The 27,370-nt window shown below is 36.5% G+C and overlaps 1 protein-coding gene across 1 annotated transcript in view; it reads left to right on the plus strand.

Moving 5' to 3' along the window:
• Positions 1-3,885: 3,885 nt before the first annotated feature.
• LOC105382070 (C3 and PZP-like alpha-2-macroglobulin domain-containing protein 8) overlaps positions 3,886-27,370 on the plus strand; it is a 191,438-nt gene continuing 167,953 nt past the window's right edge. The window contains exon 1 of the mRNA XM_048621700.1: positions 3,886-4,121. The gene's annotated coding sequence lies outside the window, so the exon portion shown is untranslated. The remainder of the gene's footprint in view (positions 4,122-27,370) is intronic.

Consider the following 27,370-nt stretch of genomic DNA (forward strand, 5'->3'; position numbering starts at 1 on the left):
ACACATCCTTTTATTTTATTACTTTTAAAATTAAGTAAGGTAAGTTTAAAATTAATAAGTATCGTATAACGACAAATGAAAAAGTTCCACCCACTTCCACCTACTGCCATTGCCGTTCCATATGTCACTGGAACTTGGTCGCGAGTGTATTATAATTTTATGTGTGTAAATTTAATAATAAGATTTCTTATCGTCCTATAATTTTTTTTATAGACTTAGTCACAGTCATAGTAGATTTTTTATATTATGGACAACAATGTTTACTAAAAATCAATTCCATTTTAATTTAAATTCCTGCAATAGCAGTGAGAAATGACTAATTCTATGCAGTTTTTTATTGTTTTTCATTTACTTTGCAATGCCTCACACGGTGCACTGTTTTCTTGTTGGCTTATGCATTTTGTATTATGTTTCTGCATACGAGGAAGATGTATATGAAATTCGTAAGTACCAACTTTTTTTTCTTACGTTACTAACAGGCTTACGGCTTAGTTCTTAGGACTTATTCAAAATATAATACTAGAAACAAAAAAGAAACAAATTTTCAAAATTAAAGATGTAAAAGAACATAGAATCAAATCACGGTGACCAACTCTAGAGCAGAAGGGCTAGCACGGGGCGCAAGACGTGACAAAAGTCTTACACCGCGCCCTATAACATCGCGCGGCCTCCAGAGCGAGCGCGAAATTGGATATTTTTTGTCACGTCTTGATGTACTTACACGTCTTGCGCACCATGCTAGCTTTTCTGGCCTAGCGATTGTTACCGTGGAAGGGTCAGCCAGCCAGAATAGCGTCAGTCGCTGACTGCTCAGGTTGCGCCGGACGTATACATATATAAAGTAAGTACAGTGGATACATCACTTCTTATAACTAGTAATCATATATACCTATAACATCTACTGCTGGACGTGTGCCTCTCCCAAAACATGCCACTGGATACGATCTATAGCTTTCCGCATCCAATCATAACCAGCTACCTTTCACAAGTCGTCACCCCATCTAGCCGGAGAGCATCTCACACTACTTTTGCCTAGTCGCGGTCTCCACTCCTGAACATGACTACCCTATCGTTTACCGGTTCTTCGACAGATGTGATCAGCACACTTCCAGCTAAGCTTACTAACTGGGTGAGCTATATCGGTGACTTTACTATAGCTGAAATCATATCATTTAATGTAATTTCAGGGCTCCCAGCGCCAAGCCGACGGCACCACATAGCGCACTTCTGCCCAACACTAGACATAGCCAGAGAATGCATACGAAGCTGCATACCGCTGGGAAAACCAGCCTTTTGTGGAAAAGACCACGTCTGCTACTGCGGCCATCGATACTCGGACAGCGTCAAAGATGAAGAAATAGACCCCAAGGAATCCTATAATCAGTTCAAGGATTTGTATTTGAAGTATTTTGGACCCGAATTTCCAGAAGAAAAGGGTTAAATGGAAGTTTGAGGAGTACAGAAGATTCGATAGATGAATCGAAAGGCTTGGTGTGTCGCCAGAGCCCAATTTTTGGCAAATATCTAAGTACTAATGAAATTTACATTAGTCATTATCTGTCAAATAAATAACTTATTACTACAACACACATATTTTGGTCTGCTCCATAAAGTTATTAACTATTTCTATAATGGATTGCCTATAGATTTGTAATGTCCCAACAAATAAATGAAAAACCGCCTCAAAGTATAAAAAAAAATTATTACTGATAGCTACAGCATTGATAATGAAAACCAAATTATACACAATCAAGTATCAAAGGACTATATTAGATTTATTACTCAGCAAAGGTACCTAGATAAAAAAGTTTTTTTCTTACTATTATAGAAAAGAAAAAAATTGGCTTGTTTTTTATTACAAGGACGATGACAAGTATTATATAATTATTTACTAAAAATGTACAATTACTGCATATAATAACTTAAGCCTAATAATAAATAATACACTTTGTTACAACTTAAACTACCTATATATTATACAAAAAACTATAAAACTATAAATAAAATAGCCCTTCTAGCTCTGATCCCTGTGGAAGGGTCCCCAACACGCTGGCGACATTGCCCCGCTGGATCGCAATATAATATAAAAGAAAATATAATATGATAGCCTCTTAGAATATACATTTGATAAATTTATTGAATAATCAATCATGAAATTGTTAATTTTAAATTAATTAGAAGCCAATCAACGCACCCTTTCATCTTTTTAATTAGGGCACACTTAATTGCGAACTTTCATTGACCGGTGAAGTAGTAGGAAGAGTAACAATAACTTTATTTAAAGGGTTTCTCTTAAAACTTTACATTCCATTCAATTTCCTATTTCTAAAAACTCGTATATAATACAGAACTTGTAATTCTAATTGATGTACTCTAAATTTATTTTGTACATTCTTACAAAGCTTACGGTGAAATATCTCTTATTAGTAGCGATAAACTTATAGATTGATGAGTAAAATTAAACCACGTAAGCAACTGCTCAAACTGAACAACTTTTCATTTTGTATTAAAATTTTACTTATAGAGCTTCCACTATGTTATATTTTAGACGTTTCCTTATGTCTGGTAAGTAAAGTTGGTTTTCCTTTGCAGTCGTCAAATATGTAAGAACAGTGTAATGCCAACATAGTTGCAATAATAAATGAATGAATGAATGTATGGGATTCAAATGTCAAAAAACCAATAATATATATATATAATATGGACAGAGTATAAGTCACAAAATGTGATATAGGTGGTTGCGCTAAACGTCCTCATTAAGAAATTTAATTCAGAGTCGTGAGCATTACCTATGCTAACTAGATATATGCAATGATTTCCAATAAATGAATTAAAGAAGCCATAATAAATAAAATTCAATTAAATAGACATAATTTTAATCCAGGCATTAAATAAAAAAAATAACTGATACGCTACTATCAGTTAAACGAAGTATAAACTTCTGATCAAAATTAATTATACTTGGCATCTAAGTATTATTTTTATGTTAATGAATTTGTGATAGATCAAAATAAAGTAATCGCTTATCTACCTTTGTTCCAGAAGAGTCAATTAGCAAAATAAAACACAATTCATTTCAATAATTCACAGAAGTAACTTTGGCTATTTCAGGAGGGACTAAACATAATATACCTATCTCTTTCTGTACTAGGGGAGGGTGGTATAAGGTGTTCTGCTCTAGCACACGCGCAAAATTGCCCAAGTTCGTCGGTTATCTCTTTTTCTATCTACAGTTGACGCGACATGAAAGCACATCTACTTTGATGCATTATTTTTCTTTATTTAAATGTTTATTAATAAATTCAGATACCTACCTACTTGAATGAGGCAGATGCTGATATACTACCTAATCATAAGTTTTACAGGCCCAACCAATCGTAGGTTGTATGTAAATGGTAACGACGATTTTAAATGGGGAACGCATAATAGGGAACAATCATAATTTTTTGACAAGCATCGGGTAAAACTCATGGAGGGGTCATGACACCTAACGGAGCAAGCAAATTATGTCGGGCAGCACAGCGCCGCTAAAGTCAGTTAAATTTATTTTATTATTTGTATTTTACATGAACTATTCTACAATGTTTCGTGCGCCGCATTATCATATTAAACACATACGAGCGACTACGTTTGCACTGAGGCCCCGCACGCTGCGTGCCTGCGATATAATGTGCGTGAACCTGAAGGTGAACATACTTCTACCAGATCAGATATATTCGAATTTCTAAAATTTTGCACTGCATTTTCTATTTAAAACATTACATACGCATTTAAACTTTCCCCAAACACGAAGTAGAGCACGGGCCCAGCCGAGTCATCCCGGCTTCGATTGGCTACGAATCTCGTAGCCAGTGGCAACGAGAGGCTGCTATCGCGCTCCGGACCCGCTACGGAGCGGTCGTCTCGCCGCGCTCACCGCGACCTTGACACGGACCGCGCCTGCGACCATTCGGAATCCAAAGTCTTTCCAAAAAGGCCGCGACTTTCGCGTTTCTTCTGCGAACTAATTTTGACAGCTGCCGTTCGGTTTTCAAATTTGAAAATCGCATTCGTTTTTTTGTGTGTGTTGTGGACATTGATTGACTGTTTGCTGGTTCACGTGCTTCGTCGCTGCGTTTGAGGTAAGTTTTTCTTGGTTTGATTGTTTGAAAACAAAATATAGTATAATTTTAAGCATTATTTACTCTTAGTCTTAGCGATATCGAAATAACGCACGGCGGTAATAGAGTTTCTACTTGGTATTTTATGCGATATACGGACTCTGTATCGCGCGATAGGGATATCGCTCTGGTCTGAACCTAGCTTTATTTGATTGAAATGTGTCAGAATAAGAATGCTCCTTCTATTGTTAAGAGTACCTACGTTATGTTTGAAATATATTTTGTAAATAATTTAAGTATTGCAGTAAAATTCTCCTTGCAGGTAGCAACATTATTATTATTATTATGCTCTACAACGGAAGCTGAAGACCATTAGAGAAAGAAAACAAAAAAAAAAGTTTTAATAATCTCCAGTAGTTGTAACATCTCTTCCGGACTAAATCAACAAGATTTCCTATTGCAAGCCTAAAACAAACCCTCGGCATAATACAATAGAAACCCTTTTTTGTTCTGCAAATAAGTGCCTATCCTTTAGTATCGAAAGAGTTCGTAATGAAAAGTTCTTTGGCTGAATCGCGGTCGCTTAAAAATTCAAAAGGCTGTATGGAGCTCAGTTGTTAACTCAGGTTAGGGTGAGTGTGGGATGAATGGTCGTAGGTACAACGGAGGGGAAATAAAAATGGGGTTTGATGGACTAATTCGAATGTGGTTGGTTGTTTTGTTGGAAAGCAAGGCCACATCATTTTTCAGTTGTGGCTGTCAATCATTAAAACGGTTCCTCGGATGCATAAAAATTATGATGTTTTTTATTAATTTTAAAGATATTTAAACATATACCTACCATTTTATTTAAAAAAATATGAATAGAAAGTACAAAATTTAAAAAAACCAACCATGGATAAAAAAGTTTCACAGTCCTTATATGAGAAAGAAAAGTTAAAACCACGCAGCACGAATTTCCCGTCTGATCTTTATAAAGTTTATGTGATCTATCTAGATGACAACAGATTTTTCAATAAAAGTTATCTGAGGAATAATTCTGATGACTTCGCGACTGAATGTTTGTATAAGACAGTGACAGCTACAATTTTATTCCACAGATAACACTTATCTGACCATTGTAAAATCAGCCCTTAAAGATGTATACTGTACAGTTTGATGTACAGTAAGGTGCAGATATATCTGACCCCCTCAGAAGCATTGTTACTATGAGAGGGGGGTCAGGTTTCTCTGCACCTGACCGTACAATCTTGCATGTACGAGTATGTCATCGTTATGCATTCAACACAATAATGTCAGGACACAATTCAAAGGCTTCCTGCATCTTAGCCTGTATTGCCTATTCTTCGCCCCACTTAACCGTAACATGCTCCGGTTGAGATCCAATCTAAGACATTATCATAGATACAGCAGTTGGTACACTGAATAAGCATATGATGTTAGCCCTGAATATTGAATAATGAAATGTAATTATTTAATACATTCCTGTACTTTGACTTATTGTAGAGCTTAGTAATATACTTCTAAGACATTGAATCCTGTCTGATCAGCGCCGTTTAAACATGATGATCAGATGAGAATGACACCAAATATTCGGTGAAACGCTTTTAAGGACCTAAGGGACCGCGTGTGTAAGGTTTTGGGAATCATTGGAGGAGTGTGGAAAGTGCTTTAGCCGTTATGCGCTTAGGCACCGGCCGGAGACTTTTACTTAAGATATTAAAGAGAGGTTTTTTTTTGCATTATTTACCGTTTAGGCATATGAAGGAGGTTTGGTTGTATTTTCTAATTCGGCCGGAATGGATGAGTGGTGAAAAAATATTTTTAGTAGCGGATAATCCTTGTACTCTAAGTACGTTTAAACCAAGACAAAAAAAAAAAACCATTTGCTACAAAAAAAAATACCGACTTCAAAAAAAGGAGGAGGTTCTCAATTCGTCGGGATCTTTTTTTTAATGTATGTTCACCGATTACTCCGCCGTTTATTTTATCTAAGTACAATAATGCATTTTTAAATTTTCTTTCTCGTCTTTTTCGTTTCCTTGGCCAAAAGTCGTAACCGAGAGAACGGGTTTAAATTCCATTTTGAAGAATTCACGACCGTGAAGCGAAACAGTAAAACGCGGTTGCAATTTGTGTTTATACGACGAGAATAGAGATAGAAAATAAAATTTACTTAAACACTGCCCCAAAATAAAACTAAAAAGCTGGTTTAAGAATATTAAATTGAATTTAAGACTGTAATATCCGACGCGACGGGGTAGTCAGAGGTGACTTGCAAGCGAGCCACCCGCTTTTCGCTGTATTGTAAATTTGTACAACTTACATGAAAGGTTGCGAGCTGTATTGCCGTTTTTGTGTATGAGTATAATTCACGTAGAGTTCACATCTAGAATCTAGATGTGTAGATAATATCTGATTACTGTTTATTTTATTCCACATTCTTACGTAGGCCCAGTTACTGACATTAAATTGACCTAAGAATGTACTTAAGTTGTGCTTAACAACATTATCAGTACTTAACATCCTTAAAATACGGTTACATGAATGGCAAATTGCACATCCGACATTGTTGGTTCACACAAAATACCATTGAGCAAAACAATAGCACTTAATTAATTTTCTTTGAGGGTAACAGAATGCGGGTAGAGGAAGGAAAAGTTGTACAAACGTAACACAAAACGGCACATTAAGTTAAGCAATTATAGTTTCTCAGCCGTGGTAATAACATTTATTTTTGCATTGTGTTCGGGTTAGTAGGTTTTTATTTCTAGGGTAAGGTGGTAAACCTGGATAATAAGTGTGAAGCTTTTTTATTAAGTATTATAAATGGTGTGTAGTAGGTTTAATTACATTTTATTACTTCTGAGTACTTAGTATTTGTACATTGTACTTTTATCAATGTCTTTTTTATTGTAAATAAACAACCCCAAATAAAAGCTGCAGAAAATTTTAGTGTTAAAATTAAAAACAGATAAGTAGACAGGGTTTTTCAAAAGAGTTCAGCCAAAAAGGCACAGCTATTCAAAGAACCTTCATTCTTGAAAAATAATGTCCTCTTCATAGTAAAAATTCAAGTCATTTGACCAGCAAAGTTTATAATTATGGGAGTATAAAATCGTGGAACAAAAGTTTTTCAGAATGGCCCCCTGAGTCACGCCCTTTTGGCTTACTTATAGCCCTTTTTCTAACTCGGTTATAAAGGGTTAGTGCCAATTTCTCCATAATCGGTTAGAGCATAACCAGGGAGTAGTGGTTGACTTTTTGACACATATGTCATGAATTTTATATGGAGATTGGCACTTAATTTTTAATTGGCACTTAATTTTAATCACGCCTTACGTCATACCAAGTCCTTACTTCTATCAAAAGACTCCAGTTTTCATTCCTGACTTCCCGAGACTCCTCAAGCCCTGTTTACTGTGAGCTAGTGCACTTGAATGAAATTACTACCCCTCGTGACGCGAGTAGAGGTGTCGTGTCGGCTTAATGTTTGCGATTGCGAGAAGTACGCACTTACAGCTGTTTTTCCATTTGTATTTTGTTTAGTTACTTTCGTGTACCTATGTGCTTTATTTATTTATTTTGATTTTGTCGGATCACTAACAACTGTTTATTACTTGATAGCCACTATTATAGAAACGATATGTATATCGATCGTTAGGAGAGGCCTATGTCCAACAGTGGACTACAGAAGGCTGAGAGAGAGAGAGAGACTATTATAGAAACAGCGAGTCATTTAGAAATTTGGTTGTTTAGGGTTCCAGGTTACATACCTCTACTGCGCATGGAATAAGGTAGTAAATTTTGGTAAATTGAGTTTAAGCAGCTCTTTTAGAAAAATGCACACCTTGTGGATGTGCCAACGTGTCACTGTAGCTTAAGAAAAACGTTGTTGCGGATCGATGCTTGACTTAAAGTAAACTTCCAGTTTATCATTTAAGTAAATCCACCTGAGCATAAACTGAAGGTGCTGATTAACACGTTCTTCCGGTATGAAACCGGAAATAGTTTTACTAAATTAATCATAACTAATATATATATATATATATTTATATATTTATATATATATATATATATATATATATATAAATATATATATATATATATATTTGTATTGTTGTATTGTTAAATTTAAAACATAAATATATTTCATTCTGAAAACGTCAGTGGAAAAATCCAATCATGGAACTACATACCGAATTTGTTACTTTGTCCAAAATGGATGTCCGAAAATGAATTGGAAATTTTACAGCTCCACTGAAGTCCATTTCATGAAAGTTTTCTCATCACGATACTGTGAGCCAGTGACGTCAACTCGTAAATGCAACATTGTTGTCTTTACTCGACTACTGCAAACAGGTAAGTAGCATTTTATTGTAATTCTACGAAATCGGAAAGTGTTTCGTAATACATTTCCTTTTAGGTCTGCATTTTAAAATATAAATGTTTGCGGACCACATTAATAACAGTACAGTACTTAACTGTTTATTGCAATATAAGTAAAAAATAATAACACGGTAATAATAATTTCGTACAGTTGTTACTCGGCCGGTTTTAATCTTTCCGCCTGAGATGTTCGCATTTGTTTTGAAATTGAACGAATGACTACTTACAGTAGTACCCACTTCATGTTCCACGAGAAAATAACAGTTATTTCTGGGGAAAAGCAAAGGTCGACTGCAGTGAATGTTGGTAGCGACGTACAAAGTTTCGCGGTTTGCCTACTACTGTTGCGGCTTTTCAACGTAAAATCCTGTCATGAACAAACTATTACCTTTGCCAAAATGGCGGCTGATAAAAACCAGCAACGTATTGTAATACGCAAATATAACGTTATGTTAATTTTCACGATATTTTCATGTTAATTATTGTCGAAAACTGCTTTGATACAAATTATTTGAGCTCCAGCAAACAGGTTCGGAGGTCTTTTTAATTTCGCCTTTTCAGCTTTGACTACATAAAAGGAAAGTTGAAAGTGATATTAATAGTCAGTCGTACAAAAGAATATTGAGGCAATACAGTAGCTATTTACCAAAGAGGATGAAAAAGGGAATAAAACCGTTTTGCGGGAGGCAATCATCCAACGTCTCCGACAAAAATTACTCGTTTTAAGAACAAAAGGAAAAGAGGCTTTTAATTCAAAAGCTATTAGGTAATGTTTATTTTTTCACGGAATATTCTGTCTATTTCAGCAACTGTTCGAATGGCTACTTTGCATTTTAGTTGGAATTTTATTGTTCTTAGAGGCCGAAGTCTCTATCCTGGATTAACTCACGGAATCCTTTTCGTAAAGGAATTCGCGCGGTTCAAAGTGTGAAGCAACTTTTGTTGCGACTTTTATGTGTATAAAATTCAGTGCTACCAGCGACTTTGTATCTTGGGTGCAGGGCTGCAGTTATATAACATGATCGACTATTTATAAAATATTATTTAACCTAAATGTCCTACACATTTTAAAGTATAAAATATAAATGTTAGCCTGCATTATTCTGCAAAAAAAACTCCTTTATTAATTAACTATAAATTAAATTTTGGTCCTTATATTCGACTATATACACAATATAAAATAAAACGAGGTAAGTACTATTTGTCTAATTTTGTCACAACTTTATGGACAAAAAATGGTGTTCTTCATTACCCTCGTTGAGCGTCCCACATTGCGCGTGACAGCTCCCGCCCTTGGATTATTTGTGTAACTTAATACAGGCCGAAAGAAGAACACTCTGTATATTTGCGCCAGTATTTTGCTTCGCACTGACAAATTAGGTTAGGCAGTGTTAGTGGGGATATTTTTCTCGTGTCGAGGTATTTCTGTGTGTGACGGCTTGTAGACAAGTATGGAATTGGTGTAGGTTAGTCACTAGCAGCTTTTGTATATTAGTTTATTGATTTTCTGCGGTTTGTGATGATTCACGCCTGTCTTTTACAGGGTAGGCGTATGTTCATAGCTCTATTCCTTTTAACAATTTTTTACCAATTAAGAAATTTAGCACTTACAGGAATAGTTTTATGTAAGTATGGGGCGATCGTAGATTTTTTCTGACAATATGAAACAGGCACACAATATATTAAAAAAAAATACTTATTCAAGTTAAAATATAGATATTAATTTGAGAGCATAAAAAGTTTTTACGCTGCAGCCCTTGTGGATGCTATAAAAATACTTGAATGAAGACGTGAACGAGGCTTCAGGAATGGAATTTCGATTAGCCGGGCTCTCTGTTTTCGTTTTTAAAATGGCACGATTTTTCTTTTTGAGAATTTGCTGCCTTTTGTTCATTTAATAAAGAGACATAGAAAGGACGGTATCATTCTTTTTTAGAGCGGAAATCGTTTTAAATTAGAATACATTTTTAATAAAAACACACTTGTTTTCGATACACTGAATTGCTATAGAGCTAGATATTCCTAATTTTTTTCCGCATTGTTTTGGTTTCAAAAAGCTCTCATAAAGTACTAACCCTTATTAAAATTATATAATCTTGAGCAAAATGCACTTGCAATACCTAATCAAATGCAGATTATTTTTCTACTGCTGGCCATAGGCCTCTCCCGAGGAGCCACGACACTCGGTCCTCGGTTTTCCTCATCCAACCACTTCCAGCTAGTGGTCCTAGGTCATTGGTCCAGCGGGTTGGAATAGTTCCCACGGTACTTTCGCTTGTTAAAGCTCATTTAAGCTCCACTCATGAACTCTAGATCGTTGGTAATGCAAACATTTGAATTCGTGTATAGGATTACCAGATTTCGCCGCTCTCCTCTACATGCTCATATTATTAACGATCCCGGCGCCACCTGTCGCCAACTAATTGGATTCTTTACATGAAAATGTTGTCCCTTTGGGCTTTTACCGAAAACCAACGTAACTTGAACGTCTACCCCTCCCACTTGAAAGATTTAACACAGGGAGTGTAATAGAGTTTAACAGATGTTTATAGACCAAGAAACGCTGGTCGCATGTGCTTGACCCTTCTGTTGCCGGGATTAACATAGCTTTTGTGCAAAACGTGCGTTTTTTTATGAGCCATCTGAAAAATTAGCGGTTTTATGTATAATAAAATGGTTATTGAAATCTTTCTTAACAATTAGAAGGCTTCAGAGAGTTATAATTTATGGTAGAAAAATAAATGTTTCAGTTTTTCTTTATTCCATATGGATATTCGGTTATGTTACTCGGTTTATTTAAATGTGTTAGTAAATATGGTATTTATAATGAATTTTACCTCCTATAATTATTATCATAAAGGGGTAATTTACCTATAGTATTGACTTAAGATGCAATTTAGCTAACACCAAGCATATTACATTTAAATTTAACCAACACAGAATCTTCAAAACGTGTGTAAGGACCAAAAAATATAAGCAAGTTATGTTCGCATTTTTACTAACAAACTAATTTTAAAATCGAACCCGCAGAATCTACAAAATAACCTTATTCTGTATTGTAGGCATTAGCAGCGTGTGTGAATTTAAAAATACAGGATTAATGTCACTCGAATTCAATTACAAAGTTGCTCGCTTTTAAATCTGGTATAATTAGTTTTCCTGGGTTGAAATATTGCTCCACTCGGAAATTGTCCATTTGCTGTAAACGCCGCCATTTATTGAATAGCTCTGACTCTGATATTATGTTGTTTGCTGATTTTTTGCTGCAATATTTGGACATGTAAAATTTCGGACTTTTTCTAAAACCAAACGATTATTTAATGATTACCTGATCCTTTCCCAAGCCAATAATATCGTAGACTGCATTTATTATTTAAGAACCTACGAATTAAATTTCAATATATTTTTATACTTTAAGGATGTAGGTATACGGCCCAATTATACGTATTACTACCATTAATTTAATTAATTATTGGTATAGCGCGAGTAAATTGACAGTTTGAAAACGGAAGAAAAATACAGTGCATTAGTCGAACCATTTTACCCTTACACCGCATACCCGTTTGGGTCTGACGATGATTTTATTCGGAAAAAAGTTAATCCACCGACTTAAACGATTAAAGTCGCTCAGCGCGCGCACTTTGGTTGAAAAATGAGATGGAGCCACGCGTTTCTCAAGTACGGATTTGCATACATTTTGGAGACATCTAAATAAAAATATCTGTTGACTTTTTCGCGAGTTAAAACGTCTTTTCCCGGTTTGTTTTTTCGTTGGCGCTCCGTTTCGTTCGGGGCTAGGCTTTTTGGTAGATGTTTTTTAAATGATAAGTTAATAATAAGTAAGATATGTATGTAATTGGCATACCCTACTGAATAAATAGTTTGCCGAAGAATGTTTGTGTCCGAAGGATGGTAAAACTGCCTTCTGTTATTTTGGAAATAACTGGTGGCATTAGGTAGCTAATGAATAGAAATAAATAGAAAATGTTGAACAATAGCTTTAGTTACTGAGACAAAATCGAATAGGAATGTGTCACCAAAAACATGAATTTGTAATTACCCTTTCCTGAATGTTAATGGGTTTGGAACAGTTATCGATATGTACAGGATGGCCTATTTTGTGATTCGGATAATATTTGCGGCTACTTAACCGTGAAAAAGCTTAGTCCAGCTCAAGTATTTCTCCTCGCTCGTTAAAAAGACTCTATTCTTATAGAATAGTGCTAATTACCACAATACATTCTACAACAACTAGATGCCACACTCATGGGCGTACCCAGGTAGGGGCAGGGGGGGGCAGCTGCCCCCCCCTAGAAGATAAAATAAACTAAAATTTTCCGGCCAAGTGGGAATTAAAAACGCTGCGCAAAATGAAGTGTTGGAAAAACAAAAAATATTTTCTTTTAAGTCAGATATTTTGATTTAATATTCTTTTATCTAAGGTATATAGATATCACCGCCACCTTCAAAAAAGATCAATTTACTGAGCTAACCAGTCGGTTTTAGTCATAGAACGGACAAATTACCCGCGTTTGTGTGATATGCATCTAATAAGACAGTAATTGGTATGCGTAGCTTTTTTAGAAAAAGAAATATTTCAATAGTTAAATGAGATTATAAAAAAAAAAATTCAATAGTTTCCCGCTCAGCGGGGTTTACCAGGTTTTTTGACTGAGTTGCAAAATCGGACCCGTAAGAACATTTTTCTGGAACACACACACACACTGGTTTCTTACAAAAGAGTTTTTATATAAAATTATTGATAATCTGGGGGCACGGCAGTGCCCCCACCAAGTCGAGCAAAAACGCGGCGTGAGATCCATGTAATACCAAGTCATATCCACGCACGCATCTCAATCTTAAAAATCTTTAATTTTTTATATAAATATATTGACTTGGTCATCGCACTAAATAATTTATCTTGATCATTTAATATCGTGATTTTCGGGATGTAGGAGAAAAATACCACAATTTGTACATTTAAAACATACTTAATATAGTATTTGTAAAGATAATATTAGGAGAAACAAGATGATAGGTACCAATACGAACAATTAGAGCAAACGAGACTTAGGTGTTTCAAGTTTGTGCCAAAAGAGTTTTAGACCAAACGAGTCTTATGCCACATAAGAGTTGACAAAGTGATGATTCTACCAAAAAAGTTTAGACCTTACGAGTTATGCGAAACGAGTTTAGGACAATAAAGATTAGGCCAGATGAGGGGAACCCAATGTATTTATATAAAACATTAAAGATTTTTAAGATTGAGATGCGTGCGCGGATATGACTTGGTATTACATGGATCTCACAACTTTTTACCGTACGACAACTGAGTCACGAGACTTGGTTTTTTTGACAAGTAGGTATTGTTTTTGATGAGATTTTCTTGACTTGAATACTAAAATAACTTATTCAACATATTTACTAAGTATTTTCGAGGGAAGGTTTTTGCAAGTTTAAATATGATTAAGTACGATAAAATTAACATTTAAACTAAACGGTAATACCCTCACTGATTGAAGCAGTTGATCGTATTACCGCCACCCCGTGACGTTTGCTAGCTGCGGCGCTCCGTTAGGTATGTATGTTTTGAACTTTCAATAATTCTTGACTGCCTCGACGAAGAGATACGGTTTTAGTATCATTGTTAAGCTTATTTCAAATACTTTTAAAAAATACATAAAAATATAATCAAAGTGGGCTATTTTCAAATTAATTCAAGTAAATGTAGATTTTTTATATATTTTTTGCGTCAAAAAAATTGGATCACGTGCTTTTAACTTATTAGCAGATTTAAATATTAGTATTGGATAGAAATTACTATTTGCGGTGAAAATAATTTTATTTCATGTCCGTAAGGCGTTTAAATGTCGAGATATGATTTTTTACGACGAAGAAGAAAAAACATTTAAAATGGCCGCCATTTCTAGAATATTGAGATTTTACCCCACATATGGGGGTGTTTTTTTCGATGAAATTACTCGTTGGATTCTACGTCCCTTAAAGTTTGTCGGGTCCGAAAACCAACACACTGTACCTATACCGTATACAAAAAATATATTAATATTGAATGATCCACCAAAACCCTTGTTTTCAATCTTCAAAGTCAAAAAATGGCTTTAAAGTTGACGGTAATACCTGCATTTACGTTATAATTAAATATTGTAGAACATTCGTTATACTGTTAGCTACGCATTATATACTTTAAAGCTCCCGCGAAACTAATATTAAATATAGAATTTAATACTATTAGAAACTAAATTACTGTTAAATTAATATTTTGATTTGTGACTTAATAAACTCAATTTCCATGTTTTTTTGTTTCAATAACACCCGACCGATCTCATCTCGAAATAGGTATGAGCTGCCCCTCCCTAGCTGAAATCCTGGGTACGCCCTTGGCCACACTTAAACCATAAAAAATAAATCATTTTTCAAACCCACACATACTTAATCACGTAATCACATAATTAAGTATTCCATCAAGAAATCCCTTTAGGGTAACGTAACGTACCTTGGGACGCTTGTACCTCGGGACATTGATTTTATTTTTAAAACCGGCTAAATAAACACATTAAAATTCTACCCTAGGCATAGTATTTTACTCGCTTGGCAAAACTAGTGAGTCTCGTGATCATACCGGCATCGAGTGTGGGGTGAGGACAATATGAAGTTTTTTGGAGTCAAAATTTGCTTTTGTATTGTTTTTTGAGTTGCTTTATTTCATTGAGGCATGCTCAAAATAGAGACATGGATATCACGTATATATTTTCAGTCATTTAATTTTATGTCACGGCAATTATTTGAAAGATTCCTAAGATAAAAATAAAGATATTGAATTTTTTGTTAAATATTGCTTTTTTGTACCTTGGGACACGATAATGTTTGTACCTTGGAACACTGTATCCTATGGTTTTGTACTATGGAGACTGTTAACTTCTAAATAACGCCATAAATCACTGTTATTATTAGTGGCAGAGTAAAACTGGATAGAAGAGAGTTGCAGTAAGTCTGGATCGTTTGAAACAAGCAGTAGATAAAGTAAAAGAAGGAGAAAATACTCCTATAAAGTGAATGTTCCAATTTGTAACATAAGATTCATACATAATCGCAAACTATAATTTCGTTAAAAACTTATGATAATTTGATGTCAATGTAGTTATAAAATAACTATGATTACAAAAAAAAAAAGACTTTTTGTACCAAAAATATAATAGATCAGTTTGTCCCAAAGTACACTTAAAAGTGTCCCAAGGTACAAACGTGTAACGTACCTTGGGTCAAAACAAGCATTTTTACTATTATCTTAATTAAAAAAAAACTGGCCACACCAAAACTCCAGCACAAATACTAGTGATAATAGATTATATATTATATCCTACCGAATAAAGTAAATTTCACATGAATATCTTAGTTGTACGCTGCGATATCTTCATTCAAAGTTGGGGTAGTCGAAAGTGTCCCTAGGTACGTTACGTTACCCTACTTGCCGAGAACTTTGTATGTATTTATTTAGAATAACAGATATGTCATTGTTGTTTGTGTTTCCTTTCACTCTCTGTCTCTCTACGCTTGATATACCTACCTACTCAAAATTAATTGCATGTTATTTATTAATCACCCTGTAACTGTACTCTGTTCATACATCCCCTGTGATGAAGCTATTGTTAATTTATTTCGGCACTAACTCGAAACTTAATCATCGTATTTGATGTGGATCCAATTTCAGGTTTGATATAATGTATTATGGCGTTTATGTATATTTATGAGAACAGGTTATCAATTATTAAGGTGAAATGAACGTTTAAGGTTATACTTACCTTCTATTAGTTAAAGTTTATTTAAGATTATTATAGCATATCGCTGTTGTTTATCCAAATAAATAAATAAATAGTTCAACACAAGAGTGGAGATACAAAATTATGGCTGTGTGACTGATGCAGGGTTTCAGATCGAAATGTTCTCACTTTCCCTTTATCTTTGTAAGTTCTGTTACTTAGGTAGGTACAATAAAAGAAATGAAACGCAACATAAATATATATAAACAAAGAATAAACTTACACGCTGTCATTGATATTATACAAAATTTCAATTTTACAATATACATACTTTACCAAGTACCTATTATAATAAAATTATTAGTATCGGAATCGTCTTGGCAGTACCTACTAAGTAACTTGTACAAAATCCAATGTACCTACCTAGCTACAGAACAATAATTTTTGTAACTATATCTCCACACATACAGAACAAAGAGTAACAGAAGCAAGAGTCTACAAAACATGGCAATATAATATTTTCTTGTCTTTTTCTTTCTCCACGATATTTCTCTGATCAGCAGTTCTTGGTCATCCGTATTAACATAACTAAGGGCACAGCATAATGAATAAAGTTAAGCCACCTTGTACTCAATGCCTTTAACAATAAAGCTCATATTGGTAAAGCGCAAATGTGCCCATGAATCTTGGTAGGTTGTTGTACAGAGTAGGATGCGTCTCTGATTTCTTTGATATTACTTATTGACTTGAGCTCCCCAAAATAATATATCTTACCTAAATATGTTTGAATTCAGAACACAAATACCTCTTCGTGTGACCTATTACCTGGATATACATTCTGCGCACTGACTGACACTAATCTTTTGACTGTCCAATAATTTCACTACGGTAAAAAACTCTAGTTACTTATAGCTTTTCCGGTTGTCACCGATACGTTAAGAATTTGTAATATCTGAAGGGCTAGCACAGCGCGCATTTAAGACGTGACAAAAGTTTTGCATCGCGCTCACTCACATCGCGTAGCCTCAAGAGCGAGTGCGACGGAGAACTTTTGTCACGTCTTAATAGCGCACCGTGCTACAGTGCCTGATATTTGTATAAAATTGAAGTGTAGTTAGTTGTGAGCCCCTTCGACACGACTCACAACTATTACGAATGCCGGATGGTACGAATTTAAAAGAAAACACCAGTATTACTATCACTATTCACTTCGAGGATCTCTGGAGAAGTTCACTATTCGAGCTTTCTATTAGAACTGAACTGTTCGACTGTTGCTATTAAACTGAACTGATCGACTGTTACTATTAGACTGAACTTAATGTGCGCCGGACACCTCGCTTTATATAGGCCGGCGAGCGATCTTCCCGAAAGTTCTAGAGATACTCGAGGTCACACTATTTATTATTATTATTACTAAGTAGGTATAAACAATCCATACTTATCTACTAACTATAAGTACCTAACTTAGCATCTAGAAAGTTCGCGGACGTTATGGAACATTCCCTAACTATTGTTCTAGAAACTTCCAGACTCTTGTAGACTATTGCATCCATACTAATCTTTCTAGAACATTATCGAAACTACTGGAAAGTGATGGAATGTTCCAGAACCTTCGCGAGTGATCTACTCTATCTAGCGATTGTCGCGAACATTACTCCCGCCGCAGCTCTTGTAGCTGAACTATCCGCGGTCGCGACATCTTCGTTGGTGGGCAGCTCCTCGATCATCCCCAAGGTAGAGTGCCGCAGAACTCAGGATTCCATCTAGTCGATGCTGGGAATCTGGCACATACTTCTTCATCCATCGTGCCCAATACTTGTCCGTTAATCTCTTGTCTATGAGATCCAGTCTTCTAACTGCTGAGTCACACTTGCTGTTGGAGACTACTTTCCACAGCAGTTCGGTCTCTCCCGCCGGTAAACCCTTAGGTTTGTCTGCCAGAAACGGCAGTGCATGCCGATCTATCTCACCATCTGTCGGACTATCGAATTCTGTACGGAGATGAACCGTTTTTATGGCACTCACACTCATCCTACGATTCTCTAGACTACGATCTTTGATCGTGTCTATGGATGGTGTGTGTGCTCCGATGACTTCAGCTGGGGGCGGCAGTGTAGGCCCCTCACTTTCAGCACTGACTGGCTCACTTGTCGATGTGACACTATTTACAGGAGCCACTCTATTTCCCTGCAGCGGTTTGTTTCGCTGTGGCTCCCGCCGGTTTTCACCGGCGACGACTACTTCCGCAAGTTCAGGCGTAACTATGCTTGCGACGACGTTTTCCACAGGTTCAGGCGGGAGAAGGCAGGGCAAGACTTCCACCACAGGTTGGCTGACGACGACATTTCCCGCAGGTTCAGGCGGGACTTGGCACGTGGCGACGTCTTGCGATGCGCGTGCGAGTGTACTTCTCCGAATCCGTGCTTGTTTTATCTCTTCTTCTAGTGTGGCGACCTTGGCTTCAGCCAATTCAGCTTTTAATTCTTGTTCCTCAGCTTTAGCTTTAGCTGCAGCTATGGCCACCAGAGCGTTAGCTTTAGCCATCTTCTTTTGTTGCTCAAGAAGTTCCAAGCGGGCCTGTAATTCTCTGCGCCGTGCACGAGAATCAATGGGGCGTGATAAACTTGGTGGATGTGAAGTTCCGTTCTTCGACGATCTAGACTCGTAGACACTTCCTTCTATTTGCTCCTCTTCCGAGTCCTCCTCTAGCGCGGCGACCTTGGCTGCAGCCAATTCGATATCAAACATAGCTGCCTCAGCTTTAGCTATGGCCGCCTCTTTTCGTCGCTCGAGAAGTTCCAATCGAGCCTGGGCCAATTCTCTTCGCCGTGCACGAGAAGCAGTGGAGCGCGACGAACATGGAAGACATGATCTTCCCTGATTTGTCGATGTTGACTCGACACTATCTATTGCAGCGCTGACTGCGGCGGCGGGGGCAACGGCAGTTGTGACACCGGCAACGACTATAGGACAGGGTGGCAACAATGGAGGGGACAGCGTCTCCGTCGTCGGCTCTGACGGCGGTTGTGGACCTGTTGTACCTCCTGTGGTTGCACCCAATGCCGATGCGTACTCCGTTGCGTCTGCAGACCTCGTCGTGGAGACGGCAGATTTCTCGTCCGTAGTCCTCTTCACTGCGTACGACATCTGAGACCTCGTTACAGGCATCTTCTTTTCTTCCAATCCGGATGCACGAATGACCATAAATGTAAGGTCACTTCACGAACGAATGCCGGTTCAACTATAACTATCCGGCTCGAAGGACCATAAATGTGAGCCCCTTCGACACGACTCACAACTATTACGAATGCCGGATGGTACGAACTTAAAAGAAAACACCAGTATTACTATCACTATTCACTTCGAGGATCTCTGGAGAAGTTCACTATTCGAGCTTTCTATTAGAACTGAACTGTTCGACTGTTGCTATTAAACTGAACTGATCGACTGTTACTATTAGACTGAACTTAATGTGCGCCGGACACCTCGCTTTATATAGGCCGGCGAGCGATCTTCCCGAAAGTTCTAGAGATACTCGAGGTCACACTATTTATTATTATTATTACTAAGTAGGTATAAACAATCCATACTTATCTACTAACTATAAGTACCTAACTTAGCATCTAGAAAGTTCGCGGACGTTATGGAACATTCCCTAACTATTGTTCTAGAAACTTCCAGACTCTTGTAGACTATTGCATCCATACTAATCTTTCTAGAACATTATCGAAACTACTGGAAAGTGATGGAATGTTCCAGAACCTTCGCGAGTGATCTACTCTATCTAGCGATTGTCGCGAACATTAGTGGAGGATGGCATTGATTATTATTATTTCTGACTTTGAGGGCGTATCCAGAGATGAATACCGCGATGGTTAACCGACAAGGCGTATCAATTATAAGGCTCGATGGATGGGCCGTGTTGATGCTATGTAACATAATTATTATGGATATGAATATCGATTTAATTGGATGTGATTACGCCTCATTTAAGCTGCCTGTCCACTAGAGCGGAGCTTGCTTCTAGCGGAGCGGTGTGAAAAAAATCAATTAAGTAAAGAATTTGATGAAGCTTGTCGCTGATTATTGTATTTTAATTGAAATTTAATAATTGTATTCATTAATTTAATCTTAGATAGAGTTTAAAATATTTATGATTAATAATGGTATGATTTTGGTAATTTGTAATTAAAGAAATTGTATAAAAACTCAGCTCAAGCTATTTCATTGGACAATTATTGCCTCATACACCGCTTCGCTAACCCGTTTCTCTCCAAACAGCCTAAAGCTCACCGTAGAATAAAAACGATTCCAATAGCTATTTTAGCTATCTACAAAAAGGTTTTTTTCTTAAAAAGCTCGTATTTACAGTCTTGTGCTCCTGAATCTTCTAGTTTTCCCGTCACAAGTAAATCACTTCAAAGTTGCTAGCTCCTGTGACCTCCAGCAGTGAACGAAAGATTTATAGACCGTACCTTTTATATAAAAGACAGTTCTACGGAGTAAGATGCTTGTGAGACTTGTGAGACGAACTCCTTGGAATGAAAACTATTATTATCATGTATGTAGGAATGTAGGTCGTCGTATTACCTGATTTCTTTCAGAAGTTTATTGAACTGTGTATTGAATGTAGATCATTACAAAATATTGATGCTTTCAAAACAAAAATCTCATTCATTCATATAGTCTAATGGATTAATAGCAATACAAAGCATGTATTGTATGCATATTAATAATTGTTAACTTTTAGTATTTCTAAAATTTACAAGGACTTTATTAGTTGGCTTATAAAGCTACGAAAAGAATCATACTTTACACTGAAATGTCTAAATTCTCGAGGTAAACCGACTGCTAGCTTTGATTTTGAGAGTGCATCTTTTAATTGAAGTCCTAAGAATGATTAATTTGTTGTTACTCAATGTAAAATATATAATATCGTCATCTAACTTTAAGGGCCCGTACAGGGTGACGTGCCGCGCCAATTTTGGGTTTTCAATGCTCTTCACACAGCACACGCAGTGACACGCACACATGTAAGTTTGCACAGTGGGTCGATAAACTTTTACTCGCCAACTTTATTGACAATTATGTTCAAGTACATTTTGAGTGATTTTAGGGTAAGTAAGTATAATTCTTACTTACACTGGTAGGCACCGGGAAAGAGTAGAAATTAATAGGGGTGCCACTTTACTCTATACTCGGAACCCGATTAGCTTTCTCAAACAAATGTGGTATTTACTTGTAGAAAGGTAACTAAAAGTATTAAAGTGTAGATATTAAGTTTCGGGCATCCTCCAGCCAACTGAACCCCGACGACAAAGCAAAGTAAATACATAGTGTCGCAAAAGGGCTATACTAAGCCAAAAGGGGATGACTCAAGGGGTCATTCTGAACAACTTTTGTTCTACGAGATTTGCAAATTCGCGAAAAAAAATATTCGTTTTCCATGGTAAAAAGTCACATGTCCAACAAAGTTTCTATGAAAAAGGTTTTTTTTTGTTAATTTCCAAAACTCGTAGAGCAAAAGTTCAGAATGACCCCCTGCCTTACTCCTTTTTACCCGACTGCCGAAGGAGGAGGGTAATGTTTTTTGATTGTATGTATGTATATATGTATGTTTGTCTGTTTCTTTGTTCCCTCCTGTAGCCTAAACGGCTTGATAGATTTTGATGTATGAGGTATTGTTAGAAGCGTATTGATGGCGCGATGGCTATAGGCTATGTGACGTTCCATTAAAATGTACATAGCGCCCTCTTGAGGACATAACGTGATGATCGAAAAAATAATAATTCAACTTTGCCGTGTAAGGCATCAAATGAAAGGACTTGATTTTCACATTACAAAAATATGCATATTGAAGGTATTTAAATAAAAACACCAAAATTATTGAAATAAAAAATGATCATGAACTACCTACCGACGTAAAATTTCATAAAATAAAAACAACTAAAAAGTTACAAATAAAAAAATACAATTATAAAAAACTAAAAACCTGACTGTACGCTAAAAACATGAAAACGAGTCCCAATGTTAATGGAAAGTATCGCAGGCGGGGACCAACTTGACCGCCACTCAAGGCCGTTTTCTAAGTAACATTCAGCTAAATGGTGAACCCTCTGCTGGTATAATTTGTTTATATACCGCTTTTTCAATACCTGTAAGTACATTTTTTGGCAGCATAATATTTTTACTTAATTTTAGGGTTTCGAACGTCAAAAGAAAAAAAGCAACCGTTATAGGATCTCTTTGTTGTCCGTCTGTCTGACTGACTGTCTGTCACCGCCCTTTTTCTCAGAAACGGGTAAAGATATCAAGCTTATATTTCGCATAGATGGGGAGTACCCCAAAAAAAATATTATGGTACTCCCTGTCCCACACAAGTAAATTGGGGCTTATATTTTTTCCAGTTATTTTGATGTGTATCCTTTTTTTTTCTTTGTTGTTTTGTATAAGTATGTGTTTCTTTTCTTTAAATCTGTATTTTTTTTGTTGTTGCTGTCTATGTGTCGAAAAAATGTATCTTTATCTTCAAATCACGCCATCTATCGTTTGTTTTTTTTAGTAAACCCTTTAGTTTACCTTAGTAAACCCAGTAAACCTAACACATCCAGAGGAAAAACAAAATCTCTTTCTCTCTCTCTGAAAAACATACATAATAGCCCAAACTCGATGCTTTTAGCTATTAACATCTTTGAAATAAAATTGAGCCACCACCGTGTTACTGCCCTCATCAGATCCTCACGAGACCATACCTCAACCAGCACCAAGAGACTGTATTTTTGATCCCTAACCTAATGTTCGTGCGTATTGTCATCACTTAGATCCATTCGCTATATTCCTGCTCCTCATCAGACCTTTACGAGACTGTAATATCACGAGAATATTGCACACTATCTAATTTAATTTAATGTATTGAATATACTGGAAGAATTATGCTTCCTCAATTTCAAATCAAATTATGTTGGTGTCATAAAAGTTGAAAAAGTGCAATGACAACCAATGTGCAGTGATTTTGTATCTGTACACGATAAGATCGCGAGCTGTCAGTGCTGCCTAAACCGACGTGACCCTTCTTTGGAGGCCAGCGGCCAACTGAGTCAAACGTCACTTGTGTTTATGATTTTATAACACAGAAAGCCGCCATAGATATTTGTATGAAGATTTGAGGGAAAAAAATTGCTCAAGTTTGGGATTAATTTACACAAAATAAGTGTGTGTTTATTAAAAAACAAGGTATTTAGCGCCTAGTCCAAGCCTTTAACTTTATAATATGATAAAAATCATATGAAAATTCTTTATAATTACGACACAGTTGTTACAATACGGGAGTGTGATTGACTGGTTTTTCTTGATATTCTGAAATTAATTTACAGTTATCCATAATCATTTACTTAAATTCGAATGATTCAGCACCTAGCTAGACTCTTCAACTACCTGTGTGATTTTTTTCAAGGCTGTAGAGCATCATTTACTACATAATTCTATGACAATGCCAACCCTCGATTCCCTATTGCAGACCCTTAATTGCAACATATGAAACGCCCATATTGAGTTCAATCGCCATTTTGCTTTGTTATGAAAAGAAAATGTGAAGCTTTGATTCTAAGCACGAAGGCTTCATTTATAAATACTACGCCCGCCATCTTGAAAATAACCTTCTGTTTTTATTTCGTTTCTCTGCTGGTTGATTTTGTGACGCTGACGTCATAATGCTCTTCGACAAAATTCTACGGTTATTGCAGCATTATGTGGAAGTTTTCTAGAAAATTCCATTCACGTTGCTGCTTTTTAGAGATTTAAAATGTATGCCCGCCCTTAGGCCGTAAAATGCATTTTTATATGAGGTTCTTTGAAATATTGTTATGGTAAAAGTGGCCGTGCTAGAGTAGATTGGCTTCAGCCGTGAAAGCTTTTCGGGAATTAATATTTTATGAGGAAACGAATTCACAGTTGATGATTGCATCCCGAGTAAGTAGTACCTCATATAGCTACTTAAATAATGAAACTGATTTTACTGAATTTCCAAACTGGCATGTAGACATTTAACAAAATGGCCGATACCTGTAAGCCTTGTTAAAGCGTAGGTATACGACCTATGATGATGTAATTACTTACCAATACTTACAGGCTTTTGTTCTTTAGTACTAACCTAACTACTCCTATATATGTAAACACAAACATGATCACTACATACTTACTTGATGGTAGGTATAGTATGGTGCAAAGAAACCTGACCCCTCTCAGAGTGATAATGCTACCTGAGAAAGGTCAGCTTTATTTGCCGAGACTGTACATATAAATGGAATTCCGAAAGCGAAGATCTAACAAAAGGTATCCAAAAAACACTGCCAACTAAATTCAAAGCCCGCCTCTCTCCCAATGACTTGCACTTTGACGTCCATAATCGTCGTTGAAACTTGTTCACAAACCATTTCCTTCGTTGTAGCGATGAGAAAACCAATCTTACTACAAAAGCGCGCGCCATTGGCTCACTGCGAGCTCACTAGCGCCATTACTGCGGTGGAAATGCAAAAACACATTATGATGTGTGTAGGGTGACCATTGTTCACACTTTTATGCTAAAAGTATTTTTTGTGTTTTAGGGCTGATTTTTCAATAGTCAGATAAGTGTTATCTGAGGAATAAAATTGTTGCTGTCACATCTAAATGTTTGTATTAGACAATGACAACAACAATTTTATTCTTCAGATAACACTTATCTGACCATTGAAATATCAGCCCTTAGTATGCTGTTTTTTTTTAAACCTGAGTACATAATGTTTATATGATTGATTATTTTTGAATCAGTACCGTCTCGTAGGTAACAGGACATTCAGCGACTGATACTAATCAGACTGAATTATTTCCTTATTATTACCCTAGCCTAGCTCTAGTTTCATCACATAAACGCTATGAGCAAAAGTGCCGTAGTTAGATTTTTATGATACTTTTTATAGTAAACTAGCTGTGCCCGCGAGCTTCGCTTCGCCTTAAAAAGTTTTCCCGTGGGAATTCCGGGATAAAAAGTAGCCTATGTTCTTTCTCAGGGTCTAGACCATATGTATACCAAATTTCATTCAAATCCGTTCAGTAGTTTTGGCGTGAAAGAGTAACAGACAGACAGACAGACAGAAAGACAGACAGACACAGTTACTTTCACATTTATAATATTAGTAGTAGTAGGATGTAGGTAACGTGAATTTCAGATAATGGTTCTTAAAAACTTTAATATTTACTCTCAAATCTTAGCAATATGACTGGAATTTTTTTTTCAATGTAGATCCCATTTTTATACGGATTTAAATATTTCATAAATGTTGCCACCCTACCCTTGAGTGAAAAGTTGGTGGTAGTTTCTGAGTCGCAACTAAATAATGGGGATGCGGGTGCAGTATTAAAGTAACGAGAATTAGGTTTCCGGGCTGAGCGAAGTATCTTGTTACTTTTGAAAACATCATATTTTTTACTATAAGTTGTGACTGCTTTGCTACGATTTGTGTGTGATGATAAAAGCCACTTTTATTTCAACCAGAATCTCAAGAAGGTAGAAATAACAGAAAGTATACTTTGTGTGTGACTTTGGCATCAGATATAGTCAAGAGTGAAAATTATACCTAATCGCGGAATGTTCTGTTCATGAATGGAGGATATGAATTATAATAATACGAGTTACGATCATCTAGTCTCCTACGTGCTGGTCAATACTGCCAGAGAACTCTGAGTCAAACACGGAATACTCTAATGGAAACATGAACTTTCTGTTTATACAGTGGACGACATCCCACGCAACAATTCACAGTGCAAATATCGCTCTTACGGCGCATGCATTAAATACGGTCCGAAGTCTTACAAGTTCAAAATTTACACTTCGCGATTGTACAGCTAACCACATGTTGAACGGGGAAGTTTCTTTGGCAAAATTTCTATTACATTCGAATGGAAGGAATAGAAGGAACGTTCTCGAGTGTATTTTGGAAAACACGAACGCCACAATATCGCCGCGTGATTGAAACACTCGTGTTCGCAAATGGAAAACGGAACCGAGGTGCGGTTTCGTTTCTTTAATTCCATATATTTTGTGTTGGATTCCTTGTACGGAGACTGCTGTTATGTGGCTGCTTTGTATTTGGATATTGAAAAGTTTCGTGTACCCCGAGGAAATAAGCTTAAGTCCACGAGTGTATATTTTTATTGAATTCGGAACACGCTTTAGAATAATATGTGTAGGCAAGAATGGGACACATTTTTGTTGCAGAAATAACCTGTCGAATTCGTATACAGCCATGGCTGCACGCTTCGGCTGCTATTGCGTAATATCACAAAACCCGCTGCCAGGAGCCAGGACGCGTTACGTCATGTCAATTTTCTTTTGTTGACCCTCCATGAAAGGCTTTACGAGTGGGCACACTCCCGCAACGCAACATTCGTTCACATTACAGCGTGACACCTAAAACGACTAACTGCTCCTACAGTCTACAAGCGCATGCTTTTAAATTAACCCTATTTATATTCTCGGGGCGGGCGTAAACATAACGCTCGAACAACTTTTATTATTTACACTGCGAACGCTTCTTTTTGAATTTCGAATGAATTCAAACAAGGAACCTTGGGAATTCTTTTTCTTGAAAGAGGTGCAAATAAGATTAGCTCGTGGCCGCTTTGTCTTTCGATCGCCCTTTTCTCCTCATTTACGAAACATCGTGATCACCTCAGTCTTTTTATATCTCGTCGGAATGGTTGTTTGAATAAATAATTGATAGCTCATTAAGGTAGCTAGTTGTACATCAAATGCAGCTGCTAAACTAGCAGCAGAACAACAAACTCGCACTCCGCAATTATCTGGCAATGAATAAGGCGAGAATCCGCAAACTACGACTTAATCCTGCAAATTTTACGGGTCCCCATATTCATATGTGAGTCGTACGTAACAGCTAAATAAGCTTTGCTTATTGGAACTGGTCCAAAGTTAGCTAGTTTCTCTAATTTAGAGGTGAACTCGTCGCGCGTATGTATGGGACCGGAGCCGAGTCTTGGCTGCCTTCCATTTACAAAGTTTTCAGGTTAGCAACGTTGTACACAAAATGGGGATGTTATTAATTATTC

The sequence above is a fragment of the Plutella xylostella genome, chromosome 6 (assembly GCF_932276165.1).
Source record: "Plutella xylostella chromosome 6, ilPluXylo3.1, whole genome shotgun sequence".
In the NCBI taxonomy this organism is placed as follows: Eukaryota; Metazoa; Arthropoda; class Insecta; order Lepidoptera; family Plutellidae; genus Plutella; species Plutella xylostella.